This window comes from Heterodontus francisci, chromosome 25 (assembly GCF_036365525.1).
Source record: "Heterodontus francisci isolate sHetFra1 chromosome 25, sHetFra1.hap1, whole genome shotgun sequence".
In the NCBI taxonomy this organism is placed as follows: Eukaryota; Metazoa; Chordata; class Chondrichthyes; order Heterodontiformes; family Heterodontidae; genus Heterodontus; species Heterodontus francisci.
The window spans coordinates 61,468,812-61,496,534 of NC_090395.1; the positions used below are offsets into that span (position 1 = coordinate 61,468,812).

Here is a 27,723-nt window from a genome sequence, read left to right on the forward strand (position 1 = left end):
GTATTCTGATCAGGACCTTTGCATCTAATTCTCCCCGCACTATGTTATTTATTCATCTTTTATGTCCATTTGCTGTAAAAAAAAATCTCTCAACAAGGTTTGTTTATAATTAGTCATCAAGTCGACATCCAGATGAAGATTTTAGAATTCACATGTTGTTCCCAACTGCTCTTATTTCTGACTCTTGCCTCTCTCTGATTTCTCCCCTTTGTTTATAGATGTGGATGTTCTGCCCAGTTCCAGCATCGAGAATATCAAACTCTTCCTGATGCCAAAGTTACAAGGTTGATCAGTTGGTATCCAACTTGGGCAATGGTGTTAGTCCATCAAGGAACTGTCCTTGTCCAAATGGTGTTAAAAAGTAACAGAAACCATTACCTTGTACCTCTTTTTCACCCTCTCCCGCTCACCTTTTTTAAGGGAGAAATCATTGGCGAGTACCTTTTGTGTCTTGGCAGAAGGTCCACCAGAAAGGAGGGATCTGCAAGGATTTACAGCAGGATCCTAGACCGGTTTCTGAGAAACATGGGATGCCTGTTCCAAACAGAGCTGATGATACCTGGGGAAACCCCAGAATTAAATTAAAAAGAATGGCCGCCACACACTTATGAGGCAGAAATATAAAATTGCTGATCTTGGCTTCCTGAAAAATATCCAATTTTTGGTCTACTCTAGTCATGCTTTCCAATATGCCACTCAGGGTGTAAGCTGAGTAATTGTAGTATGTTGCATGCTGCAAAATATTGTCATATCGAGAAAGGGTTATACTTGCTTACAGAAAAGCTCTTTAACCCATACCTTGAAATAAAAATCTAAATAATCTGGTCAATTCTGTCACTGCTGTTTGTGGGGAGATTGTTGTGCGCAGTGTTAATCTTCTGTTCCAATAGCCTCCTCTGTGTACCTTGTCAAAGGTTTTCTGAAAGTACATTTATACCACATCCGCTGTATTTCCCACACCCATCATATGTTACCTCCTCATAGAACTCTGAGCAGTTTTTTCAAACATGGGCTGGGATTAAAGGAGGAGACGGCACCGCCGACCCTGGAAACCATGACGCTATTTTGCATGGCTCAGGCAATTAATTGCCTGATGTCATGGCTTCCACCCCTCTGAGGCAGAATGACCCTCCTCCAAGAACTGCCTGCCAGTCAGGGGTTGGGCTGCTCTTCAGTCTCTTGAGTCCCAATAGCAGCACCGGGAGCGGTGACCACTGCTGGAACTGCAACAGTCCCCTGACCCAGCCAGCGATGGAGGCCGGAAAATAAGGTGTAGGGTCAGAGCTTGCCGGGGCCAATCAGCCAGACCCCAGCGAGGAGGAAGGGAGTCGATTGTGAGGGCGGCAGCGTCTTCCAGCAGGGGCAGTCTGTGCCCCTGGGGGAGACCTCCTCGGGACACAGGGTTCCCAATCAGGAGGGACACCCCCTCCCCAGCCCGCAAGGCTGCCTCCTCAGGTGACGGTGCCCATCTGCCACTGGTAAAATACCAATGGTGGTGGGAAGAGACCCTTAAGTGGCTATTAATTGGCTATTAATTGGCTTAAGGGCAGACGGGCCACCTGCCCATCTCCCTCGCCACTGCTAAAATACCAATGGGGGCAGGTGGGCAACACGCATGGCCCACCCCCCTCCATCCCATCCGATTTTACGCCCCCGGTGGGGGAGGTGGGTGGGGGGTGGAAAATTGCAGCCATGATCTTTCATTACATTGCAGTATTGCTGATAACCACATCTATGGAATTACTTTTGGAGAAGTTATTCAACTTGCCAGTGTAAGCAAATGGAGTTGCCTCAGTGGAGTTACTGGCTGTGACCAACAGGCTCTGTAAAATTCAACAACTTGCATTTATATAGCACCTTTATTGTAATAAAACATCCCAAGGTGCTTCACAGGAGCATTACAAAGCAAAATTGGACACCAAGCCACATAAGGTAATATTAGGGTAGATGGCCAATTGCTTGGTGATGTTTTAAGAAGCGCCTTAAAGGAGGATAGAGAGGTAAAGGAGCAGAGAGGTTTAGGGAGGGAATTCCAGAGCTTAGCACCCAGGCAGCTAAAGGCATGCTCGCAATGGTGGAGCAATTAAAATTGGGAATGCTGAAGAGGCCAGAATTAGAGGAGAGCAGATATTTCAGAGCGTTGTGGGGCTGGAGGAGATTACAAAGATAGGGAGAGACAAGGCCATGGAGGGAATTGAAGACAAGGATGAGAATTTTGAAATCAAGGCATTGCTTGACCAGGAGCCAATGTAGATCAGCGAGCACAGAGGTAATAGGTGAACAGGTCTTGGTGCAAGTAAGGACACAGGCAACAGAGTTTTGGATGATCTCAAGTTTATGAAGGGTAGAATGTGGGAGGGCGGCCAGGAGTTGTAATGGTGAAGTCTAGATGGAACAAAGACATGTATGAGGGTTTCAGCAGTAGATGAGTTGGGGCAGGGCAAAGTCAGGTGATGATTTGGAGACAAAAATAGGCGGTCTTAATGATCGCTCAAATATGTGGCCAGACACTCATCTCGGGGTCAAAATGACAATGAGGTTGCAAACAGTCTGGTTCAACCTCAGACAGTTACCCAGGAGAGGGATGGAGTCGGTAGCTGGGGAATGGAGTTTGTGGAGGCCACTGAAGACAATGGCTTTGGTCTTCCCAATATTTAATTCCTATCGAGTTTAGTAACTCCTCTGAACCAGTAGCACCAATGATGCCATCAAAGAAAGAAAGGCATACATTTATATAGCACCTGATCACATCCTAAATCACTTCACAGCTGAAGTGTAGTTATTGTTGTTACATCAGTAAAATCAGCAATCATTGTGCACACACCCACGTTCCACAATTTAGACAAATGAGCAGTTAATTTGTTTTCGGCGGTGGTGATTGAGAGAGGAATGTTGACCAGCACACCAGGAGAACTCCCTGTTCTTTGTTAACATTCGGTTGAACCGAAGGAATAGGCAGACGGATCTCAGTTTAATGTCTCATCTGGAAGACAGTAGAATTATTAAGTCAAGGACTGCTAACATTAATGATCGTACTTTGTAACAACGTACAGTGGTGATATTAGCTGCTTATACATGAAAATTGCTACAAATTAAAACAGTGTAAATCACAAATTGCCTACAGAGGGCAGTAGCAGCAGTGTCTAACCTCTTTTCAATGCTGAAGAATTTTTATTAGTATGCCTTTAGAGCATACAAGCACTGGCATTAGAATCAGCCTCTGGCAGAGAGCTACTAGCACAGCATGGTAATGGTTCATTAGTGCAGACATCGAGCCCATTGGGTCACTATCCACAGAAATCACATCACAGCAGTCAGGGACAACAAGAACAGAGAAACTTGGGGGTGGGATGAGCAGGTGTGGGACAGGTGGCTGCCGCATAAAGAAAGGAAAATAAACACAGCTGCTACTCCCTGATCACCATGAGCGTGACAGACAAGAATTCCACACTGGAACAGGCTTAGTTTTAACAGTTGGGGCTGTAATAAACCAATTAGTAACACATAACATATTTGTCCACCTACCTGGTATAAACCACTGCTTCTATCTTGTGAGGTGAAGAAAGCTTTAGTTTCCTGGTTTCTTTATCAATTACCTTCATCCACAATGCTCAAAGGAAATATGCAGTAAAGACTCCCCATAAAATCTGTGGAAAATACAAGAAAATCATGCACATGTTAACTCAGATAAAGCTGCCTGCAGCCATCTCTTAGTCAAAGCCCATTACAGATGGTGCAGTTCTTGAGAAAAGGGACAGTCTTTTCACACAGGGCTCCTGTTTGACTTCCCAGCAATGCTGATACTCATTCGACAGCTGGGTAAACTGGAGGCCACTTAACGTGAGTTCCTTTCTTAAGAGGAATTTTTAAACAGGGGCCCCTTTGGTCATGTTTTTTCTTACTTTTTTTGCCTCTCCCAGCAGATTACATGGCTGCAGGAGGTGGTAGGAAGTATCCAGTCAAGGTGCTCCAGGCGCCATGAGAGTGGGGCAGGCGAGGTGAGTCAGTGGATTTATTTTGCCATCCTTTTCATATGGTCATATGAGGGTATTCAGATCAAGGAGGCTTTGTTAGAAAACACTTAACAAATGGACTATGTGAGCTCTGAGCAGCAGGTTACAGAAGAAGGTACCTTCTCCTATCAATGAGGTGGTCACAAATAATCATACAATGAGCTACAGTGTGCACCTACTTCATGTCTAAAGCATAACCACAACAGTGACTTCAAAGAAAGCTGCCCACAAAAATCTAGCGTTCTCTGTGGTGTGTACTTCCCCTTTCCTGACTTCAGTTTGAATCTGGCGCCAAATCAAGGGGATCTCCAGGCGTCTAGCAGCAAGGATGTCAGCAAGCAGGGCAAGCGGCCAATCACATTGAAGGATTCTCATAGACAGCAACCCAGGAAGTAAAAATCACTGAATCCCTTCACTTCTAACTTTAAATTTTTACAGATAGCGAAAAAAATTATTGGGGCATACACATTGGGTTAAGGTAGAAGATAAAATATCATAAACAAACTTTTAAAAATATATATTAAAAATATGTAGAATTTCTTAGCATAGTGGAGAAATTTGACATTCAGCAAATATAACATTCCTGTCAGAGCCAGTGAGGCTGTTTAGCAATAATTATGAACTTAGTACATGGTTAAAAATGCAGTACACCTCATATAACAAGTTGTAATTTTTGCAAGGGTTTTTACAGAGAAACTAATAGCATAAGAGTGGAAGCTCTCGTCAGTTCAATGATTTCCAATTGATTGCAGTCTAGCGGACCTCAACAGCACACCCTCTGGAGAAGCATAGAATCACTGCCAGCAACTTTTGGATTTACACATTTAACTGCGGACTCTCTGTCAGTTTCAGAGGAGTAATGACAGCGAATGTTGACAGTTTTGCCATCAATACTCTCACAAAATCCAGGCCTATATGTTGGCTCAGTTGGTGGCAGTCTCACCTATGAGTCAGAAGCCCATGGTTCAAACACCACTATCAGCCTTGAGCACATAACTAAGGCTGATCCTCCAATATGATGCTGAGGAAGTGGTATATTGCCAGGGGTCCTGTCCTTTGGATGACAGATTAAACCAAGGCCATGGTTTGGATGTCCATTTAAAGGTTCCATGATATTACTGCAGGGATTTCTCCCGGAATCTTGGCCAACATTCCTCCCTCAATGAATCCCATCAAAAACAGAGTGACTGGACAGTGATCTCATTTCTGTTTGTGAGATATTGCTGTGTGAAAAATGGTAACAGCATTTACTTAGATAACAACTGCTCCTGCCAGTTGCTTTGCCTAAACCTCCTAGCTAGTCTTGGATGTATAAGCATAGATAACTGGCTTGCAAATCCACTTATATAACACCAGTGCACTGAACAAGTGGAAGCCTTTCCTGTTACTATGGCACCCAAGCTACAGTTGTCATTTGTCAAGCCAAAGGTGCAATTTTTGATTCTTAGTTGTCGGAATCCATGCATGACAATTTCTTTTTGAAAATTGTGAAATAATAACACTGCCAACAAACTGATTCTCACAGTTATTCTGGAGGGATCGGAAAGGTGCTGATAGCACAGAAGGTGAAGCCAATGGTCACCTTTGCAGTGCAAATTCAACATGGAATTTAGCTTTATATGCTCAAAGATGCCAAGATCTACAGGGATGGGATGAATCAGTGGATTAGAAACCTATTCTCTTACCTACTCTCTATTTCATTAGTCCCAGTTGAAACACCATTTGAATTATGCAAACATAAAGCAAGACTGAAGTGGGGTACACCTCGCAAACTAGTGCCTGCCCTCTGAGGTAGACATTAAAGATCAGATAACACTATTTTAAAGAAGATCAGGGAATGCATACGCTTCACTACTGTACTGAGGGAGCGCTGCACTTTCGGAAGTGCCATCTTTTGGATGAGGTAATAAACCGAGGCCCCATGGCACTATTGTGATGAAGAGCCAGGGATTTCTTTCCAGTGTCCAGGCCAATATTCATTTCTCAACCCGCATCACAAAAAAAAACAGTTTATCAGCTCATTGTCGTGTGCTGTTTGTGGGACCTTTGCTTTGCACAAATTGGCTGCCACCTTTCCGACAGTTCAACAGTGACAACACTTCAAAAGTACTTCATTGACAGTAACATCATTTGTGGAATCCTGAGCTTAAGAAAGATGTTGTGTAATCACCTGTCTTTCTTGTTCGTAGCTGTGAGCCCACATTACAAAAACTGTCCAGAATTTATCATTAACTGGCATTAAATTGCCAGTCTCGCTCAAAGGTCACAAAGAGATTGTGTTTGCCAGACAGAGTGGGTGTTGGGGAGATGCTCCTGTGTTGTTGGTTTAAGTGCTGAGATGTAAATTTTGGATTATGATTAGAGGAAACTGCATCTAATCTAAAATTGTACCTTGATCCAGCAATGTTGGATGAAGGCACCGTCAAGTTTAATTTCCTCTATGTGCTGGCACATCAATTAAGGTGCTTGTACAAATTCCCGGTATATTTTAATGGAGTCACGAGTCAAAAGTATTCTTCACCACTGCCAGCCTTCACCTTAATAAGCAAAACCAAAAATTCAGCAAAGAAGGAAAAGCAAGCTATAATCGGGCCTGTGTGTTTCCTTTCCCTCATTTTCCATTAGATTTCAATTTGGTCTCCTGTTCACTTCCTTCTGGGGCCAGGCTTTATATGCCGCTTGCATGTTGCATAAAGAGGCCACTGGCTGGTAATGCAGAGGGCAAATGTGGCCATTTTGTGCATTTGCCAGTGATGTAGAGCAGTGGTTGAGCAGTTAATGTTTACTAACGTGGGCTGATTCTTGACTGGCTCTGCCGCACCATCTGGACTTTTTCAGATTGTCACTTTTAATTAGAGTTTCTTTTCTTTTTCCACCACTGTTTTCAAACCATTAATCAGGGGCTTTATCCAGCTGGAATGAAAATATTTTCCGTCTAATTGACTGTAATGTGAGACGAGCCATTTCTGAGATTTTTTTCAGTCTTCCTGGTCTGGTGTTTGCCACACAGAGGCAGGAGCATCAGACAAGCAATGTTGCACTGCTTTTGATCTTACTGTGGAGTCAGTTTAAATTGTGTTATTTCTATTGGATTAATGAGTTTTAAAGATGCATGTCCTAACATTGCAAAAACATTGATTTATTCCTCAGCAGCACTAATAGGGTGATTTAAAAAGTACAGCATGTTTTCAAACCAGTAGAATTATGTTAGTTCATTGGACCCTGGAGCTAACACAGTTTGTACCAAGCATTGTTGCTAACATTTAATCCAAGGTATATATTACTGGTGTCTGTCTATAACTGCTTAATGGTTTCTGAGAAGTCAAGACACTTGTGGGTGCACAACACAGGTCTGAAGTCACTGGTATCCAGGTCTGAATCAACTCATTCAAAATAACCACACTGTTACCTTCTAAAGCAATGACATGTCCTCTAACCTGCCTTATCACCAATTCAATGCTAGAGAATAGAAAAGATCTTTTGCCTGAAAAGTGCTGGATACATGAATTGGACTTTGAGCAAAAGCTGTCAAAGCTCAGTTAATGAACTCTTTAAAAAAAAAGAGCTGGCATCACATCTAGCTAGGAATTGGAATAGTTCCTGAAAGGTTTGGTTGAAATTATACAATCACATACTCCATTGGAAAGAAATGATCCCTGTTCTGTGGTGCTGGGTGAGGCAAGGGGAAATGTGTCTGAAGGACAGCAGGGAAGGGTTGAATAATGGGAATGTGGAGAACAGAAGAATAGCCTGATTACCTTTGGAGAATCGGTGAGATTTTAGTAGAACATTGTTACGGCAGATGAAATGGTTGGGGTATATCACAAATGGGACTGAATTGCCTTTCTCGCACTATGCTTGCTTATGCATTCTGAATCCCAGCATAGTTACAGATCAAACTAGTAGTTTGGTTTGAGCTCAAATTTTTAAAAACGGGAGGGTTCAGTTTTGGGCAAGTTGAATTTATTTTGTTTCATGCAGGTGGTTTATCTGGAAGGGAAAGGAACACAAATAATTTCCGTGAATCAGTGATGTCCTTGGAAGATGCTGACAGTGGATTACATGGCTGCCAACAGAATTTTGCAGGTGGTTGGCAGCCTCTGGTTGTATATACCGATGCACAGCACCAAGTGGTAGGTGGTTAGCATTCACGTCTGCGTTCATCCACTTGGCATATCCCTCACCCCACTTGCTTGTTGGAGAAGGTTCTGTTTAACACAATAAATAATGGGCTGGAGCTCAGTAATTTATCCCTGGAGTAACTGAGCCATATGAAATAGGAAATGGTTGGCATCCTTCCATCTATGAAAGATGATGGACATGCAGTAAACAATCCATTTAGGTGGGGTGTCTTCTCTCGGTGCATCTTTGCTGATGGCTGTGAAGGCCAATCCTTGAGAGGCAGGTTCTGCCACAAGTACTGCATGTAAAGATGCCAAGTGACGCTGTGAGTTGTTTTTGGCATTGGCGCCTGTTTCCAAGCTGTTGTAAACACTGGTTGCCGTGGTAATGCATACCAGTCCACAGGATATGTCACCATTTCCCTCTTTCGCCAGATAGTGACTCCCAGGTGCGATGGTCAACATTTAGGGCCTTCATGTCACGCTTGCAAACATCCTTGAAGGGAATCTTTGGTTGTCCCACTGGTCATCTGGCCCCGGCTACCTCACCATACAGAAGGTCCTTGGGTATGCGACTGTCTTCCATCCTGTGGACGTGTCCGATCCACCAAAGTTCAAGGGTGAATTCCTGTTCTGTGGTGAGTGAGCAGAACTCAGCCCCATTGGCGGTAGGAGCGCTATAAATGACTCTGGGTGGGGAAAGGAAAATCAACTGCTTTCCCTGTCGCTGATCACTATGTAATGAAATTCCAACAGACAGACTTGAAAATGACCAGATCATTTTCTTTTCCACTGATAATGGTTTAGGGATAAATATTGTCCAGGACTTATCGCTGAAACCTTTAAATTTTCAACTAACTCAATTTTGGGCTTGGTTTAGGGGTCTAATCCGATAAAGCTTTAAAAAATTGTTAGCTGGGTGAATTCTCTCCCTGCCTCCCGTAGTGAATGCCTTCACTTGCACATGATGCATTGCCATGATGTTCCATATGAGGGCATCTTATGTCTATAGACTCAGAAACAGTGTAGTCCCTAATGTGTTTTAAATATACACTGATGCAAAAAGAAATCTTTGAGGGATTAATTAGTGTTTTTTTTTAGGTAGCTTAGACCTTCACCACATCAAATTTCCATACTTATTAAAAGAGTGTTCGTATATGTTTCTGTTAATTATCAGCTTGGCTGTACTTTTTCAAATATATATTGAAAGTCAAGGTCATCCTAAACCTTTATAGGTTTCTATTTCCTTGTGTGAAACAATCATGATCAGGAAAATATGAGGATTAAGCTGAGGGATAGGCATTGTGTTAATTTTAGAAACTGCTGCTGTCTGCAGTTTAAAATGTCAATTAAAGTGGCCAGATCATAAATAAAGAATGAATTCCATCCAATGCTTCAGTTCTGTTTGGCTTATTTTGAATGTGGAAAATAACATCGATATAAAAATGCAAATAAGTGAACCTATTTAGTAAACTGCTAATAATTAAACATGCCTGAGCATGTATTTGCATTAACCAATGACCTAAGGGCTGATGGTGCAGGGTGTTAGTTTTCCATTCCACTGTGTTACAGTGGTAATGCTGTAGATTGATGTTAATGATTAGTTCCCACTCTTCTTTCTTTCCATCCCCAGCACCTCCAATGGCTAAAATTGTTTGCCTTTCAAAATTCATAGTAGGAGGTCCTGAAATGGGGTAAAATTAACAATGGTTATATAAGGGAGTTCAGTTTGGCAAAATGTAAGCAAGTTAAGACTGTGGAGATGCTATTTTGTGCCTCTTTCTATGAGCAGCAATGAGGATGGGCTTTGCGCTGAACAAGTAGGAAGGATTACAGCTCTGGATAATTTCTGTGGGTAACCTCACCAGTCATGTCTTCCTATTCAGTGTATTATCCTGCTAATGGCTTTCTAATGTGCCTAGAACATAGATTGTTCTTCCAAAATCCAAAGAAACATCCATTTGTAATGTTTGTGCTCAATTGTCTTCCAGATTTGACATTAAACTGAGGCTGTGCTTGCCCTGTCGGGTGGACGTAAAAGATCCCATGGCACTATTTTGAAGAAGAGCAGGGGATAATCCCCAATGTCTTGGCCAATATTGGATGATGTGCTTACTCCATGAAATAACCTGAATGCTGTTGAAATAAATCTAGAAGTATTAGTAGAGTTGGTGCTGAATATTTCAGTCATTGGGCAGCAGTAATAAACAAAGCAGATAGAATGCTGAATTATATTGTTAAATCGATAAAATATAAGGTAGAGGATGTATGGTGCACAGGTCAGAGGGCAGCTTTAATTCTGCATTCAACTTGGATTACAAAAGCACAAGGGAGGGCACGTAGGCTTGGAGCCACAGTACTTATATGGCTGGTCCAGTTCAGTTTCTGGTCAATGGTAACCCCCAGGATGTTGATTGTGGGGGATTCAGCAATGGTCATGTCATTGAATGTCAAGGGGAGATGGTTGGATTCTCTCTTGTTTGAGATGCTCACTGCCTGGCACTTGTGTGGCACGAATGTTACTTGCCACTTATCAGCCCAAGCCTGGATGTTGGCCAGGTCTTGCTGCATATGGACACAGACTGCTTCAGTATCTGAGGAGTTGCAAATGGTGCTGAGCATTGCTCAATCATCAGCGAACATCCCCACTCCTGACCTTATGATGGAGGGAAGGCCATTGATAAAGCAGCCGAAGATGGTTGGGCCTAGGACACTACCCTGAGGAACTCTTCAGTGATGTCCTGGGACTGAGATGATTGACCTCCAACAAGCACAACCTTCTTCCTTTGTCCAACCAGTAGAGCGTTTTCCCCCTGATTTCCATTGACTCCAGTTTTGCTAGGACTCCTTGATGCCATACTCGGTCAAATGCTGCCTTGATGTCAAGATGTCACTCTCACCTCACCTCTTGAGTTCAGCTCTTTTGTACATGTTTGAACCAAGGCTGTAATGAGGTCAGGAGCTGAGTGGCCCTGGTGGAACCCAAACTGAGCCTCACTGAGCAGGTTATAGCTGAGTAAATGCCACTTGATAGCACTGTTGACAGCACCGTCCATCACTTTACTGATGATCGAGAGTAGACTGATGGGGGCGTAATCGGCCGGGTTGGGTTTATCCTGCTTTTAGTGTACGGGACATACTTGGGCAAATTTCCACATTGCCGGGTAGATGCCAGTGTTGTAGCTGTACTGGAACAGCTTGGCTAGGGGCACGGCTAGTTCTGCAGCAAAGGTCTTCAGTACTATTGCCGCAATGTTGTCAGGGCCCATTGCCTTTGCAGTATCCAGTGCCTTCAGCCATTTCTTGTTATCACGTGGATATGCTGGATTTCTTCAGGGATGCCTTGTGAGCATCCCTAAAGTGTTTCCTTTGTCCTCCTGGGAGTCTTTTTCCGTGGCGAAGCTCAGAGTAGAGCAGTTGCTTCAGGAGCCTGGTGTCAGGAATGCGAGTGATGTGGCCCACCCAGCGAAGTTGGTTTTGGGTGAGTAGTACCTCGATGTTGGGAATGTTGGCTTGTACAACACTGAGGGAATGACGCATTCTGCAAAGTGCCATCTTTTAGATGAGATGTTAAACTGAGACATCATCTGCCCTCTCAGGAAGATGTAAAAGATCCCATGGCACTTGTCAAAGAAGCAGAGGAAATTTCTCCTGGTGTCTTGGCCAACATTTATCCTTCAACTAACATCACCAAAAACAAATTATCTGGCCATTTATTTCTTTGGTGTGTGAAGGACCTTACTGTCTACAAATTGGCCACATTACAACCGTATCTACACTTCAAAAGTGCTTCACTGATTGTGAACCTAAGGTTATGATACATGTCCTCTTTCTTTGATTTGAAATAATACTGCATACAATAACTTCTTCTTCTTCCTTAGACAGAACAGTGTGTTCTTTGTTTAAAAATTCATGACTGTTTCTGAAGAGCAAACAAGCACTCGGCTTATAAAGGTTTCTGTAATCAATATAAAATGGATGATGAATGTTACATTTATGTAGTAACATCCAATGTACTGTAGTATTTGTGTTTATAATATGTTAGCTTGTATTGCATATGGTTGATTTTTATATACAGGGATTTTTTTTTAACCTTTGTTCTCAAGGCATGAACAATGCTGGTAAGGCTGCATTTATTGTCCATCACTAGATGTGCTGAGTAGGTGGTGATGGGCCTTCATCTTGAACTGCTGCAGTCCTTGTCGTGACAGTACCCCAAACATGGGGCTGATTGGTGACAGGGATGGGCTGTGTTGGTGAGGCGGCAGTGTTTCTGTGGGGCAACTTGAACATTTGGGTTTACCAATACACTGTGAAGCTTTGACTCCATGGCTTGTGTAGTTTTGGTTAGATAGAGTTCCCACCTGATTTACAGTCTGGCTCCAATTGGGCTGGGAGCACTACATATAAATTACCTGCTGCTGCCAATGGGAGTGTGGAAGGGGGTGATTCGATTGCCAACCCGGGTGGGCGGGGAGAGTGTGTTCTGGTTGTGTCGGACGGTAGGGGGGGTGGGTAATTGGTGATGGAGGCGGTCTGATTGATTTGGAGGTCCGGGGGAAGCACTTACGTTCTCTCCAAAGCAGTCCTTACCTCCCTTCAGCTATCAGATTTCCTGAGGCAAGGGAGACCCAGATGGCCATGGTAACCAGCTGTCAGCCTCAGTATATTATTTAATTGGTCATTCTGCCTCCTGGAAGCAACTTGGTTGGCTGCCCCTTGTCCTTCGATAAACCCAGAAGTGGGTGGGTTGAGGTCAAGTTTGAAATTTTAAAGTTTTAACACTTCATCCGATCCTAATCCACCAGTTTTTGGAAGTTAATATTCACCTTGTGGTATTAGGTAGGAATTTAAGATTTTGACCCAGTGACTGTCAAGGATATGGTGAGATATGTCCAAGTCAGGATGATGTGTGGCTTTGAGGGGAACTTGAAGGTGTTATGAAGGTGCTCCATTCTTAAGATGTTTTGAGGATTTGTGTTAATGATTATGGACATTGGTTCATTTGGAAAACTGAAAAGATTCCATGGATGTGTTTTTTTAAACAAGGGTCACTGGGAAGACACTTGAGCTTTGTGTTTAAAAACTTTACTGGATGCCACATGCCTTAAGCTAAATAAACAGCAGGAACCTTGGGAGACAGAGAAGTGTCATGTCAAGATTTATGCTGGTCAGGAGGTTTTGACTTGCTGTTGGGGTGTGGACTGTTTTGAAGGCAGTTGGGTTGGTAGCCTGCTAAAAGAAATACCCAGCTCATCTTTCTCCACTTCTTTGAAAAAAATCCTGTGAATCCAGACTGATAATTGAAACCCCTGATGCCACATTTCTCCTGGAAAGCCTGCCAGATTAATTCTCAATGCCGCCTGAAAAGAACTGCTCCAGAAAGATCCCAGTGACAGCAGTCTACAACTACTTGGGGTGCCAGAATAAAAGGACAACTGATATCCTTTCATATCTTCTCCTTTTCCTTCAAGAATTAACAATATTTGGCCAAAGTATTTTTTTTTGTCTTTTTTTTTTGTAGAAGACCCCTGCAGAGAAAATGTATTTTTAAAAAATCTAACCAGTGTGTGTGTGTGCGCGAATGTGTGTTGGCTATTTAGAAGGGAATATCTATTTCCATTAATATTTCAAGCTGTGTGTTAATGCTTTGCATCTTTACTGGATAAGTCTCATTTTATAATAAACTGATGATTTTGTTGTTTATTAAAGAAACCTGGTTGATGTATTTTATTCTGGGATAAAGAATAGAGTATATGATTGACCGTATCGGTAACTGGGTAAACATTTAAATATATGTTGTGACCTGTGGAGAAGTGGAACTAGAGAAAGACTGCACTCCTCCCACCTCAGTCGTAACAAAAGTGACGATATTCCCATGACATTGTTGCTCATATCCTTCTTGATGGCCGAGGTCAAGAATGAGGTATTGAAGTAATCTTGGTATGATGCATATACAAGCTACAGGATGTGCAGTGGGTAGACCATACACACTGCAGACACGTTGCACAATTAATGGAAGAGTTGCTGTGTAACATAATAGTCTACAGAGTCAATATCGATGTCGCCATTTTTCCCCCTCCCCCTTTTATTGCCCATGTTAAAAAAGTGATATTTTTTGTGAGTAGCTCAGTTCCATTCTAAGTTGAATCTGTATTTTAGAGTCCAATTTTTGATGCTGTGCTCGGCTGATTGAACTATTTCAGAGTGCTGGCTTTTGATGCTTTAATTCAGGCAGTTTGTTGTTCTGTAATTGTGAGTAATGTGTCAGGGAAGCCTATGACATGCCCCTTTCATTTTATACATTGTTTTACTAATAAGCAAAATTCTTTCTCTCTAAATCACAGCATTCCAATATATTTTGACCTGTGTGCCATTTTCTTCAATTATATATGCGCACAAAAATGCCACCTTCATTAACAAAGACTGAGTGGGTGGAAAACCTGTTTGATTCCATTGATCTTTACATTAGATGGCTTTTCTTTCGTGAATTAATGTAGGAGAATGTAATCCAGCTCCATGGTAACTATCCCTTGTTCACACATTGAATTTTCTGGCTCACACATAGTTACTATAAAAAGATCTTTTACAGCCATATGTAGGATTTCTTGACTCATTTCAGGGACATTTAGATGAATCATTATCTACATCCATACAACGTCTAAAGGAGATATACTTATATGAAGACTTTTCAACAGGAAGGTGGTACAGCTCGGGTTGCCAACTCAGCTTGCATGTTTAAGAAAAATAAAAGAAGCTGGAATGCTGGAGAGAGAAACAGTCTTAACGTTTCAGGTCGATGACCTGCTGTCAGAACTGGGAAAAAGTTAGAGATGTAACGGGTTTTAAGCAAGTACAGAGGCAGGGAAAGAGGGGAGGGGGGAGGGGGGGGCGGAGGGAAGAACAAAAGCGAAGGTCTGCGATAGGGTGGAAAGTAGAAGAAATTAAATGACAAAAAGGTTGGATTTATTACTGGAGGTCTCATCATGTGAACTCCCAACATCAACCACCCCTCCAGTTAAACAGCCTTTTATTTTAATCCTTCACCAATATTGTTATAACTAAAATGGACAAAAATGAAAAATACATACATTTTTAATGCCCTCCCCCCTAAGATTAATCTTTAATCCCTGGAGTCTCCTGGAAGATTGGCAACACTAAGTACGACTGACTGTGTGATCCCTTATCCTGATCTGAACTGCAATCCATGAAGTGCACTATAACACCACCACCTCTGACACATGCAGAAATTAATAGCTGGATTGAGGTCTGTCAGAGACATTTTTAAGCTATTGTTATATTCAACACTGCTCTAGTTCTTGTTGGAGAAGACCAACTCAAAAATAATTCAGAGCCTGGGGTAGGGGAGCTAGTTTTATTAATGCAGGGAGCTAGTGTATAGACACCAGTCTTCTGTTGCACTAACTGAAGAAGTTGATAAGAGTCTTTGGTACAGGAATAGGAACAGGACCACTTATTAATGCACAGATGCAGCAGGAATGCCATGGTTATTAGAAATAATATGAATTGGCAAAACCAAGGTCTGAGCATTTCATGGAAATTAATTTTGCACGGGTATTTTGCTCCAATTTCCAGTCTATATCATTCCCTAAATTCTTTAAGGAAATCTCTTCTTTTTTTTCATTAGTTGCCCTGTTGAGACACAATAATCATTAAATATTTTGTCTGGGTGTTCAGGAAGCTCAGCTGTCCCAGTGTGGGTGGTTCCAGTAGAAAGAATTTCTCAACATCTGGATCTGGTGGGAAATTAAACGAAGAAATCAATCTGGAAAATACAAAGCTGTGGCTGACCGTCAGGATAACAGTGCAATTCCTTAAAGCTCTGTGTCTACACAAACCACCAGAGGCAAAGGTGTGAGATGTCTGTCTTCTGTATGGTTCTCTCCAGCTGCAACTTGTTATGAATTCCTCTAAAAAAAATCCAATAAATCAACAAGAGAGGGGGGAGAAAAGTTGAGAAAATGTTTAATTTGCGCAGTGTCAAATTTTGTTTGATAACTCTCCCATGAAGTAGTGTGGGATGTTTACAGGGATGTTATGCTAAAGGCACTGGGCAGGCTTTTACCAAGCCCATGTTGTCGGGCTCTGTGCCGGGGTGTGGGGGTGGGGGGGGGGGTGCGGAAGATTGTTCCAGCAGAGGCCCGCCACTGTAGCTGATGCTGGGAGGGACAAGCCCGATCCTCCCGGCAACAGCAATGCACTGTGACGGCCCCCCCACCGCCGCTGGGCGATGAGAACTGAATTATAATATTTAAATGAACGGGATGAATCAATTTAAATAAACTTACCATTAATCTTCCGGGCCCGCTGCAATCCACAATACGACGGCCAGGACTCCGGCACCTTCAATTCCCCGTCTGGGGAAACCCGGCGTGACACTGCTGGGGAGGGGGGGAGGAGTTAAGATTTTTAGTGCGGGGGTTGCTGGGAGACTGGGTCAAATAATGGGTGTAGGGGATGGTGGAAAAGGGTGGACTTTAAACCTTGTGCAGTCTGTGGGGGAGAAGGTCAGATTTAAAAGGTGTTTTGCAGGGGAGAGGGCAAACAGCGAATGTAATTGTTATGGGGGGTGGGAAAGGGGCATTAGAAATTTATTTGATAAATTTTGGGGGGGAGCGGGCCAGTGACAGACAGCCCACCCCCTCCACGTGATTTGTGGGGGAGGACCGCCCCGGTTATTTAAATGAGACACCACGTGGAAAGTTGCGGCAGCTCTTTGGCGTGCGGCCCGCCATTTTATTGAGCTTGCTGGTGAGATCGGTGGCGGGCTGTTAAAATCCAGCCCACTCTGTGACAGTGACTATGCTTCAAAAGTACTTTAATGGCTTTTATTTTATCCTGTACAATGTAAAATTTGCCTTACATTATAACACCCTTACATGGTCTCTCCTTGAGGGATTCTTTATCGTTAGAAATACCTTTCACAATGCTTCAATCTACCAAGGTGTGCGAAGATGCCTTTCATTAGGTTATTGCCAATATGTTAGTGCACTAGCATGAAGCAGCCCAGAGGAGAATTTGAGATTAAAACATCCACATGGATCTGTACATTGTCCATCTGGTGAGAGAGCAAGCAACAGCTTACTGAAGGTCCAGGGAAACTCCAAGGATGTGTCAACATGTGTTGCTCTCAACCTTCCCCTGCTTCGTCACGTTCATTTCAAAGCAGCATGTCACTTTTTTTTTAAATTCTTTTTTTTTATTCATTCATGGGATGTGGGCGACGCTGGCCAGGCCAGCATTTATTGCCCATCCCTAATTGCCCTTGAGAAGGTGGTGGTGAGCTGTCTTCTTGAACTGCTGCAGTCCATTTGGGGTAGGTATACCCACAGTGCTGTTAGGAAGGGAGTGCCAGGATTTTGACCCAGCGACAGCGAAGGAACGGCGATATAGTTATTTAAGCTCTTGACAAGATAAATAGTTTCTGTAGATTTCCTCATCTGGAGGAAAATGTAACTGAAGAATTAAGAGGTGAGGAGGAAATCAAAGATTCAGCTATGAGTTGACACTGAATTATCTGATCTGATTGAAGTAATTTTTTTCAAAGTAAGCAAAATATATATTTTTAATTTTATAAGAAGGGACCTTTTCACTGGAAGGAAAACTCATGAATTGCAACATAATTAATTTTCACAAAGGACCATAGGGGCCTAAATTCAAAATCACTGCACCCATCTTATGGGCGCCAAATGGGTAGAAGAACCAATTCAGCAGGGCAGGGACCTCTGCCTGATCCACAAGGGCATTAGGGCCACTGCTCAATTGGTCGGGGCTTTTATTTTAGCCACTGCCCGAAATGAGTGCAGGAATTGTTTTAATATTTCAGCTCCAGATATCTAAATTTGTTTAGATTAATCAGACGTTGTGATGCGCAAGCTGCAACTGTTATTTCGTCTAATCAACAACCTTTAAAGTGAACTGTGGAGGCTGCCCCAAAATAAAACCCCAAACCTTTTGCCAAATTTATTACTTTTGTAGGGAGTCGGTAAGAAGCCGCAGCAGGCTCCCCAAAACAATGGTGGGCTGCTACCAGTGTGCCCTCACCCCTCCCAATAACCTACCCACCCCACCCCCGCCCCAGACGAACATGCGGACTTCGGCAGAAATTTGCTAGTCTCCAACAGGCGGGATACATGATTGGTGCCCACACCACAGTTTTGATGGCGAGGCCTGAGGAATAACTTAATTTGGTTGTCAGGGCCTTCTGATCTGGCACACCATGCTGTGTGCTGTCTGTGGCCCTACTTCAACACCTAAAATGGGTGGCACAGTGGTGCAGTGGTTAGCACCGCAGCTTCACAGCTCCAGGGACCTGGGTTCAATTCTGGGTACTGCCTGTGCGGAGTTTGTAAGTTCTCCCTGTAACCGTGTGGGTTTTTGCCGGGTGCTCCGGTTTCCTCCCACAGCCAAAGACTTGCAGGTGATAGGTAAATTGGCCGTTGTAAATTGCCCCTAGTGTAGGTAGGTGGTAGTGAATATGGGATTACAGTAGGGTTAGTATAAATGGGTGGTTGTTGGTCGGCACAGACTCGGTGGGCCGAAGGGCCTGTTTCAGTGCTGTATCTCTAAATAAAAAATAAGAATAGAAGGTTACACCTTTGAGGGACAACTGGAGTCTACCACTACTTAGCCAAGATCCACTTAGGATTCTGACTTGTTCTTAGTTTGCAAAGTTACCAGAAAATCTGCCTCAGGCCAGCAGCTCCCAACAACAAATTTTCCTATTACCACATTTCAGGCACATAACAAAAAAGCAGAGATTTTACCATTACACAAACAATGATTGAGGATTCAGCTTTCTGGCTCCAGGCAAGGGTCATAACACAAAGTTAAGTGACAGCTCGAGTAATAACACTTACTAAGTCGCGCTTTTCCTTGCGTTCCACTTTAAAACTCTTGCTTTGAGCCACAGTTAGGCTGTCAGTTGACTTAAAATGCTTTTACTTTATGTATATTATTGTTCCTGTTTGGGGACAGTGGCCAAAATGCACTATTCTCTCCTTTATTTAAAATGTTTACCTTTAAAGGCCAGTATTCAAATTCCAGTTAAGCTTAGTTGCAAAATTAGATCTTCCCAATCACAGGGGGCTGGCCCATTGAATCAAATGGTTGCTCATAAAAATGGATCTCCATTGTTGCCAAATTGGGGATTATTTATATGTTAGATTTTCACTTGGTTACATTTTATAACATGAAAACCGCATTGTTCACTGAGTCCAATTGTATCCCAGTGGTAAGTTGGATATAAAGACACTAAACCATTTTTAAAATAGAAATGGTTTTTGTCCCTGTCTGAATTCTAAAATTCTCATCCTTTTTTCAGATTCTTCCATGGCCTCACCTCCTCCTTTATCTGTGACTTCCTCCAGCCTTACAGCCCTCTAAGATCTCTAAGCTCCTCCAATTGTGCGGTCTTGTGCATCCGCAAATTTAATCGCTCTACAATTGGCAGCCATGCTTTTAGCTGCCATGGTCCTAAGCTTTGAATTACCTCCCTAAACCTCTCTGCCACTCTATCCTCCTTTTAAACACGCCTTAAAGCCTACCTCTTTGTCCATGCTTTTGGTCATTTGTCCTAATATCTCCTTATGTGGCTCAGTGTCAAATTTTGTTTGATAAAGCTCTTGTGAAGCACTTTGGGACATTTTACTGTGTTAAAAGTGCCATTTAAGTGAAAGTTGTTGTTTTATGTAGTTATTTTTGTTTTAAATGAAACTATTGGATTTTGCATGGATTCTAAATTTTAAAAAAAAATCTCCTTTAATGTAGTCTCCTCTTAGGTCAAAACCACTTAATTCAATTTATTTGATAATTCAATTTTTTTAGCAGTGAATTGTTACTTCATTATGTTATTAACTAAAAGTATTGGAAAATTCAATTTTTAAGGGCAAGAAATGACTTTTAATTATGTGAAGTATATTGTAATATGGATATAGATCATTGTAAGGTGATGATGGATTCATTGGAATCACTGCTGTTGAGGAGTTAACCAGCTTAACAATGACCTAACAGGAGCTGAATTAACATCAGCAGAAATACAATCATAAATACTGGCTCAGGGAATTAACATCAGCAGAGATATTACCATACATGTGGCATGTAGTGTCGGAGGATTAGTGAGTAGGACTGTTTGAGGGGCCGGTTAACCTAGTAGAGATTTATACATTTTCATCTTCAACTCCTGGGTGCCAATCTAGTGAAACGCTTTACGCATCCTTCATAGAAGCCCGATTGATTGTCGTTCCAAAATGGAAAGGAGATCGTACGTGTTCTACAAACAGTGGGTGACCCGCTCCACCAGATTACCACCCAGGTGGTGAAAACTGAAATCAACCCCATATTGAATGATCACACAGTGTTCACCATCTATTGAGCATTGAGTTCTCTCCCATTATCATGCTTTATAATGCTATGTGAGTTCCTGGATTTGAATTTCTATCTTGTCCTGTAACTCACTGAAAAATACCCAGTGTCCTCAGGTTCACTCCTTGCACTGACCTTGAGAAAAGTCTTCTAAAGCTCATTACCAAATTAGTGGAAATAGTCCAGTGTGACTTTAGAGCTACAGCTAGTCTTTTTCTTCCTCATCCATTGTGTGGTTAGATTTGCTTCCATGCTTGAACAAAGGGCATCATTTTATTCTCCTGTTTTTATTAATCACACAAGAACATTCAATCACAGAAATATCAGTGACAGATTAATCAGCCAGTCAAGGAGCCATCCACCATGCCTTTGCCACGTCTTAATTTTTTTATATTGGAAATTTTAAGAATTCTAGAACCGTAACTGCATTTAAATTGTAATTCAATACAATATGGAAAAAAACAATTTTAATACTTTCATAATGTAAAATCTCATTAGCTTTTTGATCAAAAGACCTCTCTGTAAAAAAATTAGATGAAATTCTTTCAAATTGCATATCCAGGCCAAGATATAAATCAACTGTACAACTAATAATGAACCAGAAATGCATTCTGGTATTACAATGTTAATTGTGTAGAGTAGGATCTGAAGAACTAAATGGTTCATGTATATGGTCCAATACCAGGACTGGCATGGTGGATGGCTCCTTGACTGGCTGATTAATCTGTCACTGATATTTCTGTGATTGAATGTTCTTGTGTGATTAATAAAAACAGGAGAATAAAATGATGCCCTTTGTTCAAGCATGGAAGCAAATCTAACCACACAATGGATGAGGAAGAAAAAGACTAGCTGTAGCTCTAAAGTCACACTAGACTATTTCCACTAATTTGGTAATGAGCTTTGGAAGACTTTTCTCAAGGTCAGTGCAAGGAGTGAACCTGAGGTTTTATCTAAATTGGATTTTCATTTCCTATTAGCAAAACATCAATGGGGGAAAGAAATAATGTCATTTATTTCTGGCTGATAACAGCAGATCTATAGGCTATTAAATGAAACAATCATCCCCCTCATTTTATTCTTTGCAGTGTGGTTTGTTATCAGTTATGACAAATCCCATTGCATTCTTGGTTTAGCTGCAGTGCCATTTGTCAAATCTGCACTTCTCTGTTGTACTCCTGCTGCAAGTCTGACAGAAGTGCACTGGGAATTGGGCTGGGACTAGGATGTACCACGTCTTGGTCACATTGGGGAAATCAACAGAGTCTTGTAAAGGGCAAAACCTCTGCCAACCCCAAACTAGGCCAATCACAGAAGAGGGGTTGGGTCAGGGGAGTTTGCCACATCCCCAGTCTCTAAGGACTGGTGAATCATCAGCAATAGTAAACCAGATGTGCCAGGCTGCTGAATAGCAGGTGTGCCCCCACTTCTCTCTCTCTCTCTGTCCAGTGGGCAGTAAGGGGTGCCTTTGGCATCCGCCCCCCTTCCCTTGACCCGGCCACCAGCAAACTGCATTCTCTTTTGGTGGGTGGGCATCTTTCGAGGTGCAGGTAGCTGCCATTGGTCAAGTGATGAAAGAACCTTACCCTAATCCTGGAATGCTCATCAGGGTAAGCAGTGAAGGTTCTTGGTAGCACAGACCAGTATTTATGCTGGGATGCAGCCCCATTAATTCCTTTTGCAGCAGTTGCAATCTACTCCTCCAGAATGTATTCGGGTGGGTTTGAGGTGGTTCAAAGCACCAAAATTGTTATTTCATCACATCTCAAGCCAGCATCATTGAACTGATTCTTGCATCACATTTGTTTGCTAACTTTTAGAAATTTACTCTTATCTCTTTAAAAATTGTCTGAACACATTGTGAACAATGCAACAAAAACAAGAAATGCTGGAAATACTCAGCAGGTCGGGCAGCATCTGTGGAGAGAGAAGCAGAGTTAACGTTTCAGGTCAGTGACCCTTCTTCAGAACTGGCAAATATTAGAAATGTAAATGGTTATAAGCAAGTAAAATGGGGGTGGGGCAAAAGATAACAAAGGAGAAGGTGTAGATAGGACAAGGCCACAGAATAGCTGACCAGAAAGTCGTGGAGCAAAGGCAAACAATATGTTAATGACGTGTTGAAAGACAAAGCATTAGTACAGATAGGGTGTTAACGGACGGAAGATTGAACAGCAGCAAGTACAAACATCCAAAAATCAGTGGGTAAGCAAACTGAATAAACTAAGATGAAATAAAATTTAAAAAAAACAATGGGTAAGCAAACTGAACAAACTAAGATGAAATAAAATAAACACAAAAAATATATTTTAAAAAAAGGGAAAAGAAAAAAATAACTGAAAATAAAAGTAAAATGGAGCCCGTCATGCTCTGAAATTATTGAACTCAATGTTCAGTCCGGCAGGCTGTAGTGTGCCTAATCGGTAAATGAGGTGCTGTTCCTCGAGCTTGCGTTGATGTTCACTGGAACACTGCAGCAATCCCAGGACAGAGATGTGAGCATGAGAGCAGGGGGGGAGTGTTGAAATGGCAAGCAACTGGAAGTTCGGGGCTGTTACACAGTTGGCTCTCCCCTTGCGCTTTTATCTTTTTTCCTGCCAACTGCTAAGTCTCTTTAGCCCCGCCTTTATGGCTGCCCGCCAACTCTGGCGAACGTTGGCAACTGACTCGCACGACTTGTGATCAATGTCACAGGACTTCATGTCGCGTTTGCAGACGTCTTTAAAGCGGAGACATGGACGGCTGGTGGGTCTGATACCAGTGGCGAGCTCGCTGTACAATGTGTCTTTGGGGATCCTGCCATCTTCCATGTGGCTCACATGGCCAGGGGGGAGAGTTGAAATGGCAAGCAACTGGAAGCTCGGGGTCCTACTTACAGACTGAGCATAAGCGTTCTGCAAAGTGGTCACCCAGTCTGCGTTTGGTCTCCCCAATATAGAGGAGACCACATTGTGAGCAGCGAATGCAGTATACTAAATTGAAAGAAGTACAAGTAAATCGCTGCTTCACCTGAAAGGAGTGCTTGGGGCTTATTAGCATCACTGCGCCGAGCCACGCTCCCCATATTACGTGGGGAGAGGCGAGACATTCAGTGCAGTGAGGAACACTTTGACAGCTGTGCAGCAGGTGCTGTGGCTTTATTTTAAGCGCCCCAGCACCTACTTCCTGACAGCTGTCAAAGAAATACTTACCTGACTGCTGAAGAGTGGGGCTGCTGTCAATCTGGCAGCAAAGCAGAAAGTGCTGCAGAAACCCAGCAGGTCAGGCAGCATCTACGGAGAGAGAAGCAGAGTTAACTTGTCCAAGTTCACAGAGCTGAAAGTTAACTCTGCATCTCTCTTCACAAATGCTGCCAGACCTGCTGAGTTACCCCAGCATTTTCTGCGTTGCTGCCACATACATACCCTTCTGTGTCCCAGTGTCCTGTAAAGTTATGATCCTCTTCTTCCACTCAGGTGTAACATTCCTTCTTGTAGGCGTGCCGCACCTGGGTGAATAATCTTAATTTTGCACATTCCAGGACGTGAGACTTAAATAGACCATAAAAGGTATTACAGAGGTTTACACACTGACACAAATGGGAATGCATGGGTGTCACAGTAATGTAAATACGTCTTTCACTAAATGTTGCTCACCAACATGTGTGTCCTTTTCACTGTGTGAATGATGTGTGCCAGCATGTAGCGCCAATATCACATCGCTTTGCACCATTGGCCCATCAGGAGAGCCAACGTGTGCAATAACATCATTGCCATGCCACCATTACTCATGAGTGTCTCCACAAATGCAGTGACATGAACATTGGCTCAGTCAGCTTCTGCCTGTAATGGTTTACACAGGGATGCTGCAGATGTGGACTGGTGCACAGCATGTGAGTGAGGGTGATGTGTGGCTTGCAGAGCTCATGTCGGTTCCTATGGAGCAGACAGCCTTTGTCTGATAAGCCACTGCCATACATCCCTAGCTCACTGCTAGCCGTGCGTGCAGACCCTGGGTGCCATCTGCCCTCCCATACATTTGTCATGTTGTAGGTCCTCAGCGTCCTCACAGTCCGAGGAGGAATCCTGTTGACGTCTCTCCTCATCATGCCAGGCCTGGCCCCTATTGGGGGTGTAGTTGTGCACAGCAGCAAAGAAAGCAGCTGGCCTTTTTGGCCCATAGTACAGGGCATCTCCCTATCCATACAGGCAATGGAGGCGCTCTTTCAGCATGCCGATCTCCTGCTCAGTGGTGGCTCATGTAGATCAGTGGCTGGCATTGTATCTCTCCTCTGCAGCAGTGGTGGAGCCTCTCACCGGTGTCAGGAGCCATATCTGCAAAGGATAGCCCTTATCTCCAGCAGTGGCAGCCGGGACTGGTGACATCTGCAGGTGGTAGCCTGGCCAGAGGCCAGATGGCCACACGAGTGCAGTCTATGAACATTACAACCTATGGTTCTCTGGCAATGGTGCCAGGACCAATGGCTCTCTGGGCCTGGCTGTGAGGGTCCGTCCTGAAGCGGACATCCTCACTGGCCCTCTGGTGCAGGGCATTGGTGACCTCCCTGATGCAGCGGTGCACTGCTGACTGTGTGACCCCACAAAGGTCTCTGGTGGGCCCCTGAAAAGCTGCATAGGCATCAAGCTTGAGAACCGCTGCCACTATGAGGACCAAAGACATAGGATGTCCACCGAAGCCCATGGGCTGCAGGTCATCTTTGAGCCGGGCACAGAGATGTGTCACCACCCTCTCTACATGCGCAATCGCCTCTGACACTGGTGCTCTGACATCCGATGACATGTTATGTGGGGCCTGTAGATGCACGGCAATCATAATGGCAGGCTCCCCTTGGGGGCTGCTGCTCATGACCAGGGGCCTCTACGTGGATCACACCTGCCTGTTGATTTTGCCTCTGCTGCATACAGATCCTCAGGAGCAAAGTATCACACAATGTAGGATGAGCTATACCTATTTCCAAGTGACAAATAAAGTTGAACCCTTCATGTATTCGAAGGTTCCTAACAGAGCAGGGATTGGTGTTGACGGGTACATCAACTGCTTTCAAGGATCAACTATGTGGCGTGCCATGGCATTGTCCATCATGGCCAACACTCAGAGTGGCACAGCATGACTACCTCAAGATCCTACCAGCTGAATTGATTGTCCCCATCACCCATAAAACCTTAATGCTCCTACCCTTTCTGGCACCCTACCCACACACAGGGTAACTAGAGTGCCATTGCTCCTTCACAAGCACAAATAAATGCAGACCATACACTGTTTACAGAGAGAGGATACACAGTACCTCCCTTCATACCTGCAGAGCTTACCCTCCAGTAATCCCAGACCCCTTCCCTCCAGTAATCCCAGACCCCTTCCCTCCAGTAATCCCAGACCCCCTCTCTCCAGTAATCCCAGACCCCTTCCCTCCAGTAATCCCAGACCCCTTCCCTCCAGTAATCCCAGACCCCCTCCCTCCAGTAATCCCAGACCCCTTCCCTCCAGTAATCCCAGACCCCCTCCCTCCTCCCTTCCCTAATACAGAGTGAGACCCCAGAATAACAGAATTTACCTTCGCTGGCGACAACTTCTGCCTCTGAGGACCTCCCGGCTTTTCAAATCGTGAACAGGACGGCACGTGACGGCCACCCGTTCAGCGAAAAATCCAGAAGTGTCCATGGAGAGGCAGTGGGCTGCATAATCTGCAGAGGTAAGTACCATTTAACATATTCTAATAGGGGTGCCGCCGCCGCCAGTAATTTGCGGCAGGCCCTTCACGACATCACAGGTCGAGGCGGGCCTCTCCCCACAGAATTTTACCTGCCCCCGTGCCGCAACCCATGGCCTCGAAAGGCTGGTAAAATTCAGCCCTTTATTTCCTTCGTGATAACGTGGTCTCTTTAATCACTCTGTAGTGTGAGGGGCTATTTCTCTTCCTGGTACTGGCACAATTATGTCAATTCAACATAGTCAGGTGGAAAAGCATTTAAATTACAAATCAATTGAGCTCCATAAAACGGTGTTTTGTGCCCCGAACAGTTTTATTTTTTACAGCTCTGAAGCTGCTCAATGCATCAGTATTGCTGTCAAAGACAAGGTCAAAATAAATGAAGGTCAAGTGCCTTTCTGCAGTCTTTTATGACGAACTAATGTTTCCAGTTGACCAGATATGCTGCTGCTTCAACTGAGGGCTACTAATTGAAAGAGAATAAGTCCCATACACGTCTGTGACTGCAGGCCTGTTTATCAGGCCTTTGGTGCCTAATCGGTCAGTAGTTGTCTAATGCTGGCAAGCTATAACAGTGAGCTGCCAGGAACAGCTTGCTAACTGCGACATTTGTGTACATTTAGCTACAGCACCGAAAAGGTGAAGTCCTGAGAAGTAGCATTTTCAGCTGTTTATGAAGTGGTTTCAGTTGAATTAGCTATGGTAAGGACAGCTTGAATCAATATTAAGGAGCAAGACCCAAAAAAAAAACACATTCTGCTTCATGTTTCTCAGATATAGTGATATGCATTTCAAACAGCAGGGTTAAGCTATCATTTTGAGTTGACAGGGTTCCCTGCTTTCAAACTGCTGCTCAGCATGCAGATGGTGGGCCTGAATATGCTGGTTTACGCGCTCGGCAGTTTTGACAAGTTCATTATCTTTATAAATTTGCTCAGTCGTGCAATAAATAAAATTGTCCTTTCGGCTAGCCTTGTTGGAGCTAACAGCTGTTGGGTGTGCACTGCGGAGCCCCTGGAGTGTTTAGAGGACATATTCTTCACTTGTTAAATCCCCCCCCCCTCCAAAAAAAATTATACTGATAGTAATAACTAGCCATCTGCATTTTATTACAAGAATGGTTGTCATTATGATGTTTTATTCTGTAAGCAACTGTCAACACTGTGGCAAAGATTTGCAATTAGCCACAAGAGGTTTATGAAAACAGCAACCCAAAACAGAACACTGGAAAAACATTGCTGGTGAACCTTGCCAGCCCGAGGCAGGACAGTATTTCACTTTGAGATGAATGTGTCTTACTAGGGGACAAAAAGATCAGGCCAAAAAGAGTCATGTTAGGAATATTAAAACATATTTAAAGCATGCGTTTTCAAAACTATTATCTGGAATTTGAAGAAGAAAGGAAAGATTTTGCACATGTATAGAATCCTCAGAATGTTCAAAGCATTTCATTTTGTTTTTGAGCTGTGAACATCACTGGCAAGGCCTACTTATCCTG

At 43.4% G+C, this 27,723-nt stretch overlaps 1 long non-coding RNA gene across 2 annotated transcripts in view; it reads right to left on the reverse strand.

The window, feature by feature from the left end:
• Positions 1–1,884: 1,884 nt before the first annotated feature.
• Positions 1,885–27,723, reverse strand: part of LOC137383921 (uncharacterized) — a 155,603-nt gene continuing 129,764 nt past the window's right edge. For both annotated transcript variants that reach the window (XR_010977490.1, XR_010977489.1), the window contains 2 exons: positions 3,526–3,647; positions 1,885–2,983 (listed from right to left, as the gene is read on the reverse strand). This is a non-coding gene — a long non-coding RNA (uncharacterized lncRNA). The remainder of the gene's footprint in view (positions 2,984–3,525; positions 3,648–27,723) is intronic.